Raw genomic sequence first — 13,634 nt, forward strand, 5'->3', positions numbered from 1 at the left:
TACTGGCAAGTTTTTATGTAAATAAACATTCAGAAAATATGAAAATACGAGGAATGATTATCAACAGTGCACTTAATGAATTATACAGCAGGCTTTGGAATTAAAGATATAAAGGAATCTGTTCAAAAGAATCAGCTGCTCTTTGAACAGAACAGCATTAACCCTGCAGAAACAATCAATATTCCAGTCTGAAAGCTAATAGATTTAAGATGTGTCACCATCCTTCCCAAGTCAAGCCTGTTTAAAATCTCTGGGTTTTAAAGAAAAAAAATTAACATTTGGTGCAGAGCTTCATATTGCTATCTCTAGCTAGCGAGCTAGCTCGCTAGCTCGCTAGATAGATAGATAGATAGATAGATAGATAGATAGATAGATAGATAGATAGATAGATAGATAGATAGAGGCAGATCAATCAATCTCAGTCTAGTCAGGGGAAACAGGCTACAAGTACCCTGTAGAACAATGCTTTAGCCCTCTACCCTTATTGTGTTTTAAAACCCTGTTAAAGTTTCACTGTAGTCAATTTGGGAGATAGTCACTTTGTAGACAAGTCACACAACCTTAGTGGGCCAATTTAAGGCTTATTGGAAAGATCCCTTCAAGGAAACTAAACTGGGTCTCTAATCCCTGTCTGGAAATGCCTGACTAGTATACCAGGAGTCACACAATCCTTTTCTAGACATTCAGCTCAGAGGAATGGTTAAAATGGGGTATATTTGGAAGGGGCTGAGCCAGTGGTGGGTTTCAAAAAATGTTCAAACCTACTCTGTCGGTGTGGCCTCCTTTGTGGGAGTGACTTGCCGCCCATGTGACCAGATGGGAGTGGCTTGCCGCCCATGTGACCGGATATGAAGATGTCGACGACACTTGTCAGAACCACCTTAAATTACCTCACACTGGCATGCATAAGAATATGATGTAAACTTGTTTTTTAAAAGGCATCTTTGGTTTGCATTAAAACAACTTCAACACACGCAATGTTCTGATTGCACCACAAACGCAGTAGTCATCCTTACCTTTCACAGAGGCACTGAGTTTTATAAATATGAGCATGATAGTGTAGAATAATCATATCCAAGGACCAGTGGTGGGTTTCAAAATTTTTTGGAACCTCTTCTGTAAGTATGGCCTGCTTTCTGGGTCCACTGGTGGAACCTCTTCTAACCGGTTCGGTAGATTTGATGAACCGGTTCTATCGAATAGGTGCCAACTGGTAGGAACCCACCTCTGGGCTGAGCCATCAATCATGTTGACAGGAAGGAAGTCATTCCTAGCTTGATTTTCCTTGCTTACATAAGTAACATGTTCCTTCCTGCCCTAGCAATATTTAACAAACAAACCCAATAAGCTGTATCTTTGAAATTTATTGTAGTTGGCAGCATATGGGAGCTTGTAGCTACGTTAAAAACAAACAAACCTGTAATGAGATTTTTATGAGTAAGTGGGAAAAAAATCTTCTACAAACATCTTAATCATGGGAGTAAAACTGACCCAAGCTCCAATAAAGCTGAGTTTTACTGAAACATGTATTCAATGTTCCTTGGGTCATTTCATATGACTGTGGAGCTGTATACCACTGCAGTCTATAAAAATACAACTTCAGAGCAGGTCATTTAAACACTGAGCCTTCAGGGTTTTCTTAAAGGTATGAAGTGATACAATTTGATGGATCTCTATTGAACATGTATTCAAAAAGTGTCCCTTTGAACTGCAAAACAGCCCTTCCCCTTTTGCTCACCAATCAAATCACTTTCAGGCAAAGCAGTGCAGATCTTCATGTGAATCCAGGTTGGTGTGGGATAAAGCTTTCCGCTCTCCCTTTTCCGTACAATCGAAAGCATCTTTCAAAGTCAGCAAATAGTCCATTAGAAAAAGAGTAACCAAAATAAATTTATTTATTTTTTAAGAGGATAAATACATTTATGTATTTTTCCAAAATAAATAAATCTGCAAAACCTTTGTGCCGGCCACGATCTTTCACTCCAATGCACCTTGCAGGATTGTGTTTTATGGAGAAAATAGAAGGAGGAAGTAGTATTGATTACGTTCAGCACCTTGAATAATTTATAAAAATGACAAGGGTAGGAAATAAATAAATAAATAAATAAATACCATGCACAGGTGTTCAGGCCTATTTGCACCCTCCCTTAGATTGCTCTTGTTTCTCTTGAGTTTGGCTGAGTCTGCAAACCAATGTGCCAAGACATTGAGCAATTAGGATGGTTTTATCTTACTGTGGTGCTAGAACCCCATTTTTTTAACCATAAGCTATATCTGATAGATCAATGTTCGGTGTTAATAACAAGCACTTCAATTACTATATGTAGTAAAGTTTTAATACTTATTAATAAAGAATCTGGTTTGTGGGTTCCTTTTTGTGGGGCAGTTTGAGGAATCAGGAGCTCCTCGTGAAGGACTAATGCAGTACCTCATCCTGACAACCCCAATCTTTCTCGCTTATTTGCATGTTGGTTTTTTGCATCTCCATTTTGAACCCACAGTTGAAACAGCCTTAGGTTGTCCCTAAGCATCCCCATTTAAAAGTATTATTGTTTCTCCATAAACTTTCATGATTACATCACAGCTTTCAAGATAAATAAAATCTGCAACACTTTGTCTCCTGTTATCCTGGAGGTGAAGTCAGTTAACATGTGTACAGCAGAGGTGGTATTCTGCTAGTTTGCCCAGGCGAACTGGTAGCAGTGGTGATGGTAGGCTCCACCCACCCACCCAGATGTCATTACGGACACTCTGCGCATGACCGAAGCAAGCTCGCATGAGCGCACCCAGTTCCAAATAGTAGCGAAGATTAGAGTAAACCATTACTGGTGTACAGAATACAGAACATAGAAGAACAGTTGGAAGAGACCTTGGAGATCTTCTAGTCAACCCCCTGCTCAAGCAGGAGACCCTATACCATTTCTGATGAATGGCTATCCAATCTCTTCTTTAAAATCTCCAGTGATAAGAAATGGAAGGTCACCTCAATCCCTACAATGGATGAATGGCTACAAAAACTGATAAAGAGTTATCAAAGATGGCTAAATTGACTGTTTTGATTAAAGAAAAAAAATACGAATACTTTTATTTCTTCTTGGAAACCACTTCTGGACTTTGTGCTTGAGGTGGAAAAAAATGAAACGTTGATTTGGGGTTCTACCGATTAGATAGATTTGTTGTTATAGAAATGGCTAGTTTATACATATTATTATGTAAAAGTTAAAAGTTGAGGTTAGATTTTAATGCCTTATTTTACTTAACCAAAGGAGTCAGAAGTCAATGTTTTTTTTCCTTTTTCTCCTTGCTTTCCCCCACTATCTACTTTCCTTTTCCCTTCCCTAATTTCCCTACTATATACTTTTGTATTCTCTTTGTATGCCATATTATAAACTAATAAAAAATTGAATGCAAAAAATAAAAACCACCAGTGATAAAGCACGCACAACTTCTGAAGGCAAGCTGGTCCATTGATTGATTATTCTGTCAGGAAATTCCTCCTTAGTTCTAGATTGGATCTCTCCTTAATAAGTTTCCACACCTGCCCTCAGGTGCTTTGGAGAAGAGGTTGACCCACTCTTCTCTGTGACAGCCCCTCAAATATTGGAAGACTGCTATCTTGTCACCCCTTCTCTTTGTTAGATTAGACAAATCCTGCTCCTGCAACTGTTCATCATGTTTTAGCCTTCAGCTCCTTAATCATCTTTATTGCTCTTCTCTGCATTCTTTCTGGAGTCTCAACCAGTGGTTCCTACTGGTTCGGACAGGTTCGGCCAAACCGGTAGTGGTTGGGCAGGCTGGGTCGCTGGAACCGGCAGCGACCCAGGCCTACCATGACTCGGAACCAGTTCTCCCAGTGGCCGTCTTGTTTTTGGCTTCTGCGCAAGCGCAAAACAATTTTTATTGTACTGTGCATGCGTGCATAGGATGCATCAAGCGCGCACGCACGTGATGCCTGCCCATGAGTGAACCAGCAGTAGTGGCTGCTGGAACCCACCCCTGGTCTCAACATCTTTTTTCTATCATGTTGATCAAAATATTGAATGTAGTATTCCAAGTGTGGCCTTACAAAAGCTGTATAAAGTAGTATTAACACTTCAAGTGACCCTGATACTATCTTCTTGTTGATGCAGCCTAGGACTGCATTGGCCTCTTTGGCAGCTGCAGCATACTACTGGCTCGTATCATATTAGAACATGTTTTGGGAGTGCCTACCAACCTCAGCCATAGCCATTTTCCTCCCAAGGTTGCCGTCTCTACAATGGTTGTTTCCAGAACTCCTTTTATAATCATTATCTCATTTCCCTGTTTCTGTTCCCAACTTCAGCCCAGGCTTATGACAACAAGTTAGCAGACCCACTTTATTTTACATGGGGGGGGGGGAGACATATGGCATGCTTCTTATTAACAATATTGTCAACTGACATCAGTTGCTTTACATGTAATAGTTCTTCCTTGAAATAAGAAATGATGAGCTGGATTTTCTTGTTTACTTATCAGTTCGTTTTGCTGAATTAAGAGAACTGGTTGTCTAGTGATGGTTAGTTTCTGTTATTTATACAATCTATGTATTTGTACAATCAGGTTACGGTCTGCTTCCCAGTTCTGCTCAGATGTCCTACCATATGATACTTTTTCTTTTTTTAGTTTTTTGTTTAACTTGGGAGATGCTCAAACGACATGTGGAAGGATCATGGGACACATTATCCTAGAGAAACCCAGCAGAATCTGGAAACAGGACCTCCCTATTCAGACTGTACTGCCTTGATTGATGGATGTTTTCCCTGCTGGCTAATGGAATGTCATCAAAGGCAGTAGAGAAAACAAAACACTTTAGTTATCAGGAATAGTATACTCGCAGATCAGTCGTGAGTTGGTAGCTATTTGGAGCAGACATAATGGAGACAAAATAGAGATCAGGTGGCCTTGAGAGATGGTTAAATATTAATATTAAATATTAACCCACAGAAGTAATGGCACAGGAGCCTGATGGTTAAGACACTGATCTGTCAACTGGAAAGTTTTCAGTGTGAGACCCAACTACCACGTGATAGGGTGAGCTCCGGTTCTTGCCTCAGATCCTGCCAATCTAGCAGTATGAAAGCATGCAAATGTAAGTAGAAAAATAGGTAGCACCTTAGTGGGAAACTAACAGTGTTCTGTGTACCTCAATGTATAGTCATGCTGGCCACATGACCACGGAAGTAGCAATAGCAATAGCAGTTAGACTTATATACTGCTTCATAGGGCCTTCAGCCCTCTCTAAGCGGTTTACAGAGTCAGCATATTGCCCCCAACAACAATCCGGGTCCTCATTTTACCCACCTTGGAAGGATGGAAGGCTGAGTCAACCCTGAGCCAGTGAGATTTGAACAGCTGAACTGCAGAACTGCAGTCAGCTGAAGTAGCCTGCAGTGCTGCATTTAACCACTGCGCCACCTCGGCTCCTCGGAAGTGTCTTTGGACAATGCTGGTTTTCACTAGGAAATGGAAATGAGAACTACCCCCTGGAATCGGACATGACTGGACAGGGGAAACCTTTACCTTTACCTATGAAACCACAGAAGGAATAATGTTGACTAATTTCATTACTTTTTTATCTCAATGTCAGATTTGGGATTGTAGGGTTTTTTAACCTGGTAGGGATTACAAGTCATAGCTTGTAAATACCATGTAAGATGCTACTTTTCACCGTGGGATCAGGGCACCCTTTTCAGAATCAATTTGATTTATTAAGGTCATCTGATTCCTCTAAGTTGCTGGGTCCTTGCTAAATATATATCATATCATATCATGTATTGTATTGTATTGTATCTACCTACCTACCTACCTACCTTAATTAAAACACATTTAAAAATAACAAAACTTCATTGCCCAGACAACAATAATAACATTCAAAGAAACACAGAAAATGCTTCACTGGTAGATTAACCCAAGACCAGAGAGCAGAAACAGATCTTAAGGCACTTTTGGAACAGTCAGAAAGTGAAAACCAATAGTATCTCTGTGGGGGATGTTATTCCAGAGGGCATATATCAGTGGTGAAATTCATTTTTTTTAACTACTGGTTCTGTGGGCGTGGCTTGGTGGGCATGGCAAGGGAAGGATACTGCAAGATCCCCATTATCTCCCTATTCCTGGGGGAAGGATATTGCAAAATCTCCATTCCCACCTCACTCTGGAGCCAGCCAGAGGTGGTATTTGCTGGTTCTCCGAACTACTCAAAATTTCTGCTACCAGTTCTCCACAATCTGTCAGAACCTGCTGAATTTCATCCCTGGCATAGACCATCTGCTTAGAGCATTGGAAGTTTGCTCTTATCTGGTTTGGTTAAATGTTAAGTGTATTTCTAAGATTACATACCTGTCTCTCGTATTATCAGTTACGAACACTCTCCTTTCACTTACTCATCAGCAACATTTAAGCAAATATTGGGAAATTCTCTGCTTTTATGGCAGAGTGTAATTAAAGATAGCACTGAACCAGAGACCTCGAAAATAGTTCTGTCTTCACAGAACCTATGAAAGCAATTGCAAAGAAAATCATGAGTGCTTACATTTTCTCCATCTTTATCCTAACAAAAGTCTAAATTCACATTAGCAACATGTAGATCTTTGTCGGGTGGCTATACTTTGCCTGTAAGGAAAGGCTGAGCTAAAAAGTAAACAACAACAACAGCAAAACAAAATCCCACAGATTTATGGAGCATTGCAATGGCTGAACATGTGGCAGCATTGTACCAAAGCTGGAAATTCTCTGGTTCTCATTCCAAAGCCCAGTTCTCTTCTCCAAGTTGCCATCTTTATTCTTAGCATTAGCTTGTTCCAGGAACGGTTCCAAGAAGTTATGCAACTTCCAAATAACAGTCCATGACTTTTGTGTGTAGGGTTACGGGGACCCTCACACTATTTTACCCTTTGGCATCCCCACTTTACCAGATGTTTGCAGCTTTGGTATTCAGCCATTTATCTAAATTGCCAGACGTACTGCACTTACGTAACTTCAGTATCTTTGTGTACTGCACTTACTTACCTGATAAACAAGCTCCTAATAATGTATTACATAAAAATGCCACACAAATTAATCCCAGCTCAGTATAAAACATTAAACGTACCAGGTTCCTAAAATAACTTATCAAATGGGGGCAGCAAATGTTATGTCATCACTCACACTGCTTTGTCACAATTCAAGAACACTTAGACAGTATTTTAACTAAGGAAGGAGACAGATATTTAAGCCCGAAACAAATGTGGTTTTTAAAAAGAACATTGTTTACATGGTTCCTCTCCCTTTATTTTAATTTTTTTGTGCTAATATTTTTCAGTTGATTGTGACTTCTGTTGACTTGTTCAATAAAACACAGCTGAAATAGAGCAAAGTCAGCAAAATGTGTGAACCTCTGTATTTATAGGTTTATTGGGAACCTTCCCAATAAACCTATAAATACTTTGGATCAAGTTACCCAGCTTCATGTTTTATTTGTAACACCAAAGCAAGACATCCATTTGCCTCCTCTGCTGTTAACCTATCCCAATTGTAGGGCTGAAGTTCCCTGGGATAGAAACCTGGTATGCCTATTCGTTGCACAGGGGTGATTCAATTTCTAGTGCAATGGTGATGATGATGATGATGGCATACATGTTTTTCTTGTATGTCTGTTACTTTAGGAACTATCACAAGTCTTGGGTTTCAATCCAGTCTTCTTGAGAAAGTCCTGCATGACCAAAGGATACAGAGTTCTTTTCAGGTGGGAAGGGGGAGTAGAACTCCTTAGCTTCAGAGCATGTTCATTACTGTATAAGAAACACTAAAGATCTGATAGTCATTTTGAAAAATCCTTTCTTAGCAAGCACCTAGAAGCTTCCAAATATTTCCCGTTGTGTGGAAGGAAAACACTAATATCAGATGCTCTTTTTTATCAGCTTTATGTTCCCAGCCAATCTAGCCCCCCCAAAAAACCAAAAGAATAAAATTATTGGTTTTCATTGTTCTATAGAAATGCTGTATGAACCGAAAATGACTTTGGAGGTCTTCTAGTCCAAGCACAGACCCTATACCATTCCAGACAAGTGATTGTCCAGTTTCTTCTTAAAAGCCTCCAGTGAATGAGCATCCACAACTTCTGAAGGCAAGCTGTTCCACTGGTTGATTGTTCTGTCACAAAAAAACTTGTTTCATTTTTTCTCTTTATTATGGTGGGTTCATTTGAGAGTTGTGTTGACTGAATAGAAGGCCATTTTCCACCTGCTTGTACTGGGTTGTTTTGTTTTTTTCCAGCCGAGACACAAGGGAATGATCTGGCAGACCATCTCTGGGTTGAGTTTCAGGATGTTGCCTCCGGGGATGTGGACAAGGCTATGCGAGCTGTGAGCGCCTCCACCTGTATACTGGACCCGTGTCCCTCCTGGCTGGTTGCCAACAGCAGTGAGGTGACACGAGGCTGGATCCAGGCGGTTGTTACCACCTCTCTTCGGGAGGGGCATCTCCCCACCGCGCTGAAGGCGGCGGTGGTGAGACCCCTCCTGAAGAAACCGTCCTTGGATCCAGCAATTCTTAACAACTACCATCCAGTCTCCAACCTCCCCTTTGTGGGGAAGGTTGTTGAGAAGGTGGTGGCCTTCCAGCTTCAGCGTACCTTGGAGGAAGCTAACTATCTTGACCCCTTCCAGTCTGGCTTCAGGCCCGGTTATAGCACAGAAACCGCTTTGGTCGCATTGACTGATGATCTCTGGAGAGCCAGAGATGGAGGCCATGCGTCCATCCTGGTTCTCCTTGACCTCTCAGCGGCTTTCGATACCATCGACCATGGTATCCTTCTGCGACGACTGCGGGAGGTGGGGGTGGGCAGCACTGTTTTGCAGTGGTTCTCCTCCTACCTCTCGGACAGGTCGCAGTCGGTGTTGGTGGGGGGGGGCAGAGATCGTCCCCGAGGCCCCTTACTTGTGGGGTGCCGCAGGGTTCGGTCTTATCCCCCCTACTATTTAACATATACATGAAACCGCTGGGCGAGATCATTCGGAGGCACGGGATAAAATACCATCAGTATGCGGACGATACACAGTTGTATCTGTCCGCCCCGTGCCAACTCAATGAAGCGGTGGAAGTGATGAACCGGGGCCTTGAGGCTGTCAAAGACTGGATGAGAGCTAACAAACTGGTGCTCAACCCGGAAAAGACCGAGTGGCTGTTGTGTTTTCCTCCCAATAATTTGGCTAATGTTCCATCAATCAGGCTGGGGGGACAAAATTTATACCCCTCAGACAGGGTCCGCAACTTGGGAGTCCTCCTGGACCCAAAGCTGAGTTTTGACCATCATTTGTCAGCTGTGACCAGGGGGGCATTTGCTCAGGTTCGCCTGATGCGCCAGTTGCGGCCCTACCTGAACCGGGAGGCCCTCACAACAGTCACTCGAGCCCTTGTGATCTACAGGCTGGAATACTGCAACGTGCTCTACATGGGGCTGCCCTTGAAGAGCATCCGGCGACTTCAGCTAGTCCAGAATGCGGCCGCGCGAGTGATTGTGGGCGCACCACGGTTCGCCCACATAACACCGATCCTCCGTGAGCTGCGCTGGCTACCTGTTGATCTCCGGGTGCACTTCAAGGTCCTACTTACCACTCACAAAGCGCTCCATGGTAGTGGATCTGGCTATTTGAGAGACCGCCTTCTGCCAATTACCTCCCTGCGTCCCATCAGATCGCACAGGGTAGGCCTCCTCCGAATTCCATCCGCCAGTCAGTGCCGACTGGCGACTACGCGGAGGAGAGCCTTCTCAGTTGCAGCTCCGACGCTATGGAACAATCTCCCCGTGGAGATCCGCACCCTCACCACCGCCCAGGCCTTCCGCACGGCCCTTAAGATCTGGCTATCCCGTCAGGCCTGGGGATAAAAAATCTTAGTTCGTCCCCTCCCGAATGATGAATGAATGTTGTGCTCTATTTTTAATATTATGTATTGTCTTATGTTTTTTTTTTGTCTTTGTACCCCCTTCCCCGTGTTTTGTAAGCCGCCCTGAGTCCCCTCAGGGAAAAGGGCGGCCTATAAATTATAATAAACATTCCAAACATTCCAAACATTTTTTATTCTGGACAATTTCAAGACTTTGAGATTTTCATAAGCTACTTCAAGAACACAGGAATGCTTATGAATAAATAATATATATTTAGAAATAAATGCTATTTTGTTGCACATAGTCTATTGAACTTACAAAAGAAAATACAGCCAAGTCATCTATCAGATATATTTCATTAAAATAAATATAAAGAAAAACAATAATAAAATTGCTAATTCTGAGATTTTAAAAAAATCTAATCATATATAAAGGTGGAACAATAATTAAAAGTTGACAATCAACAAATAATGTTGTGGAACATATTAAATATTTTTATTTATTTATTTATCATATTTAGGGACTACCCATCTCTCTCTCAGTGATTCTTGGTGGTGTACAAATAACATACTATAAGCATAAAAACAATATATAAAGTATACATAAAACTACTTGCCTACGCAGATGCAACTGATATATAAGATTGACCAAAGGTATACATATTGCCATGATTGTCCTATACTTTCAGAGTTGAACTTTTATTTTTTTTAATCTTCTCTAAATTTATAATTAAATTACATGATTTACATTACATCAAATACCAAATATTAAGGACAAGATCAAAATGTTATTTAGCAATACATGCAAAAACATAAGACCTGAATGTTTACCTTAGACATAACTTAGGAAATCTTAATCTAATGTCCAGGATTTCCATTTCATTATCTCCATGAACAAGAACACACATACACAGATATATCAACAATTTATTTAATCAAAGGCTGCTTCAATCACAGTCACAATTCTAGGTGATTTACAAATAGAAATAAATTAGAACAACAAAAACAAGGACATTATCACAAACAATAATATGACTTCACATTCCACATCATAGAAAACAACAATCCTTTCCAAAATAATACAGAACATATTTTGGTTAGCCGGAACCCAAACTACCCGGCCCCAGGGCCTACTAAAAAGCCAGGTCTTATAGGTCTTAGGGGCTGTAGGATCAGGGCCATATGGACTTCCAGAACAATGATGTTCCATAGAACAAATTTGGGTATAGAAAGATCCTCCAAGATCCTGCAAGATTCCTCTGCTTTACCAATGGGATCTGGAGCAAAGCAACCTTGGAAGATCTTACCAAAAGGTTCTAGAGATGGCAGCCTGTAGGTAACCAGGAAGCCACGAAGAACCTTATGGGAGACAATTAGTAGCTTGAAATGCATCCAAAAGCCAACTGTCAACCAGCACAGCTTGTGAAGTAGTGATGCTGTAAGAGTGAAATGACATACTCCCATAACTACTTGCACTGGTGCATTCCATGCCTGCATTCCAAGTGGTCTTTAAGGGCAGTCTTACATAGAGTTGTACTGGGGAGCAGCTGTTCTTTTAAATCAAAAGCCAGACTTATGTGCTTGATCATATCCTTACTGCCAAACCAATTGGAACTAGAGAGAATTGGTTTGGATCTAGCAAACCAGAGAAGAGAATGGCTGCTATAGAATAACGTTCTCTTTCCCCAACCCCAAAAGTGGCCCAGAAAGATATGATCAATTTATATTGAAAGTTGCGCATAGATCAGGCAAGACCAGCCAAATCACATCAACCCTGTCCTGTCCCACCAGAAGTCTTCCATAAGTGTGATCAGTGTCATCTTAGACATGCTAATCTATAGTCTGACAGAAAAGTGTGCAGACAATCTATTTCTTTGAGGGTCCTCTAGATTTGCAACCCTACTATCTTCCCCAAAGCTGGGAGTTTGGAAACAGGTTGAAAAATCATCTAATACTGCTGTGTCCTAAGATGGCTTTTTGAAGAAAATATACCATTTCCTCAATACCATCTTTTCAAGAAAATAGTTACACCTCCTCGCTTCAAGGTGAATTTACCACAGCTTGGACACAGCCAATGGCAGTCGTTCGGGCAGCCTTAAACAACTAGAAAGGATAAGAATGTAACAGCCATCTGGCAGTACTAACACTCGAAAAGATCTTGTTCTTGTCCCCAGGAACTAGGGCAAAATCCATCTTTTATCAAGTTTATAGCAATTGACCAGTCAAAACTAAATAAATCTGAGTGATTTTATTCATCACATGCCTACAATGGCTCAGTAATTTCTTACTAAAATTTCAGTCAGTCTTTTTTAGTAACTGCCTCATTTAGTGACTATTCACAGTTACCACAGTGATGAAAAAATAACTTTGTGATGAATCCTATACATATACAATCTTCACAGGAAAGATTTTAAAGCAAAGGAATGCTGAAGTAAGATCATAAGCGTGGTCACAGTTTCATTTAGTTTCCTTTAATGATTGAATTGCTGGTCCCAAATGTGATCATTAAACAAAGACATGTTCTTCATGTTCCTCTCTCCCTAAAAGGGTCAACGTTAAAATAACTACTGCTCAGCATTTTGCAGCTGTGATAAGATTCCCCTCTCCCTGCTAAAATATTTCTTACACTTCTGGAAGAATTAGAGTGTCCAACAACCAATGTGTAAAAGGCTATTGAGAGATGTTCTAAGGGGTCACACATGCAAAATCTGTACTGGACATAAAACACCAAGACTAAAAATAATCCCCTTTTTATTAAAAAGAGTTAATAAGATTATCTCCAGTGCATTCAAAATTGCTTTATACTGGAGAAAATAAATTGAAGAAATGAAACAGAGGTTGCACCCTTTCCCCCCATCTTTTGGATATGGTCAGGATCAAACCCAGCTCCACTCTTTGTATAATCCTATCATCCCTCTATTAACTCTTCCTACCCACCCAGAGTCCTAGAGAAAGCCCCTCTGCAATCCCATCTAAACCATAGAAGTGCCCTTGCAAGCTCATAATATCCATGGGCGTCAAACTCACTGTGTCACGTTGCTGTCACGTGATGTTTTAAGACCTTCCCCCCCATTTGCAGAGCTGGAGTGGGCGTGGCTTGCACATGATGCACCTGGCCCGTGGGCCGCTAGTTTGACTATAATTATTATAATTGAGTATAATGAATATAACTGATTTTTACTATAATTATTATAGTCCAAGGACAGCCTAGTAAGGGATTTGCAGCGTCATGGTAAACTGAGGAAATCCAATCTCCCATTCTCAATCAGCCTGTTGATGTCAACATTCCAGCTCTAACAATCGACTTCCTTCGGGAAGGTCCATTTGGTATAACCATATGATTCCCACCTTGTAGTTATTTTATAAGTTCTTTTCTACTTTTTATAAACATCTGGCTTTCCACTTTTCAGGCCCCTTTCTTGGAAACCACCTACTGAAAGATCAAGAAAGCTTGGTTTTTCTCTCCGTTGTGCTCTTTCAGACCTAAACCATAATACCTTCTGTACACTAAAGATTACAAAGATTGGAGGCCCTCTGTGGGGTGGTGGGTGGGACACCCAAGGCCTTGACATTTGTGCTGCCATGTCCTGGAGCTACTGGATATCTCTCTTGAAAGAACACCTGCTGCTGTTTTCTTACTTTAGTGATAACGCTCACCCTGAACATTGGACGTATGTGAAGTGAGGTTGATAAACCTTTGATGATTAAGGCTGGGCTCTAGTCCAGAATGCTTTATACTAGAGCTAAAT

This window comes from Thamnophis elegans, chromosome 4 (assembly GCF_009769535.1).
Source record: "Thamnophis elegans isolate rThaEle1 chromosome 4, rThaEle1.pri, whole genome shotgun sequence".
Lineage (NCBI taxonomy): Eukaryota > Metazoa > Chordata > Lepidosauria > Squamata > Colubridae > Thamnophis > Thamnophis elegans.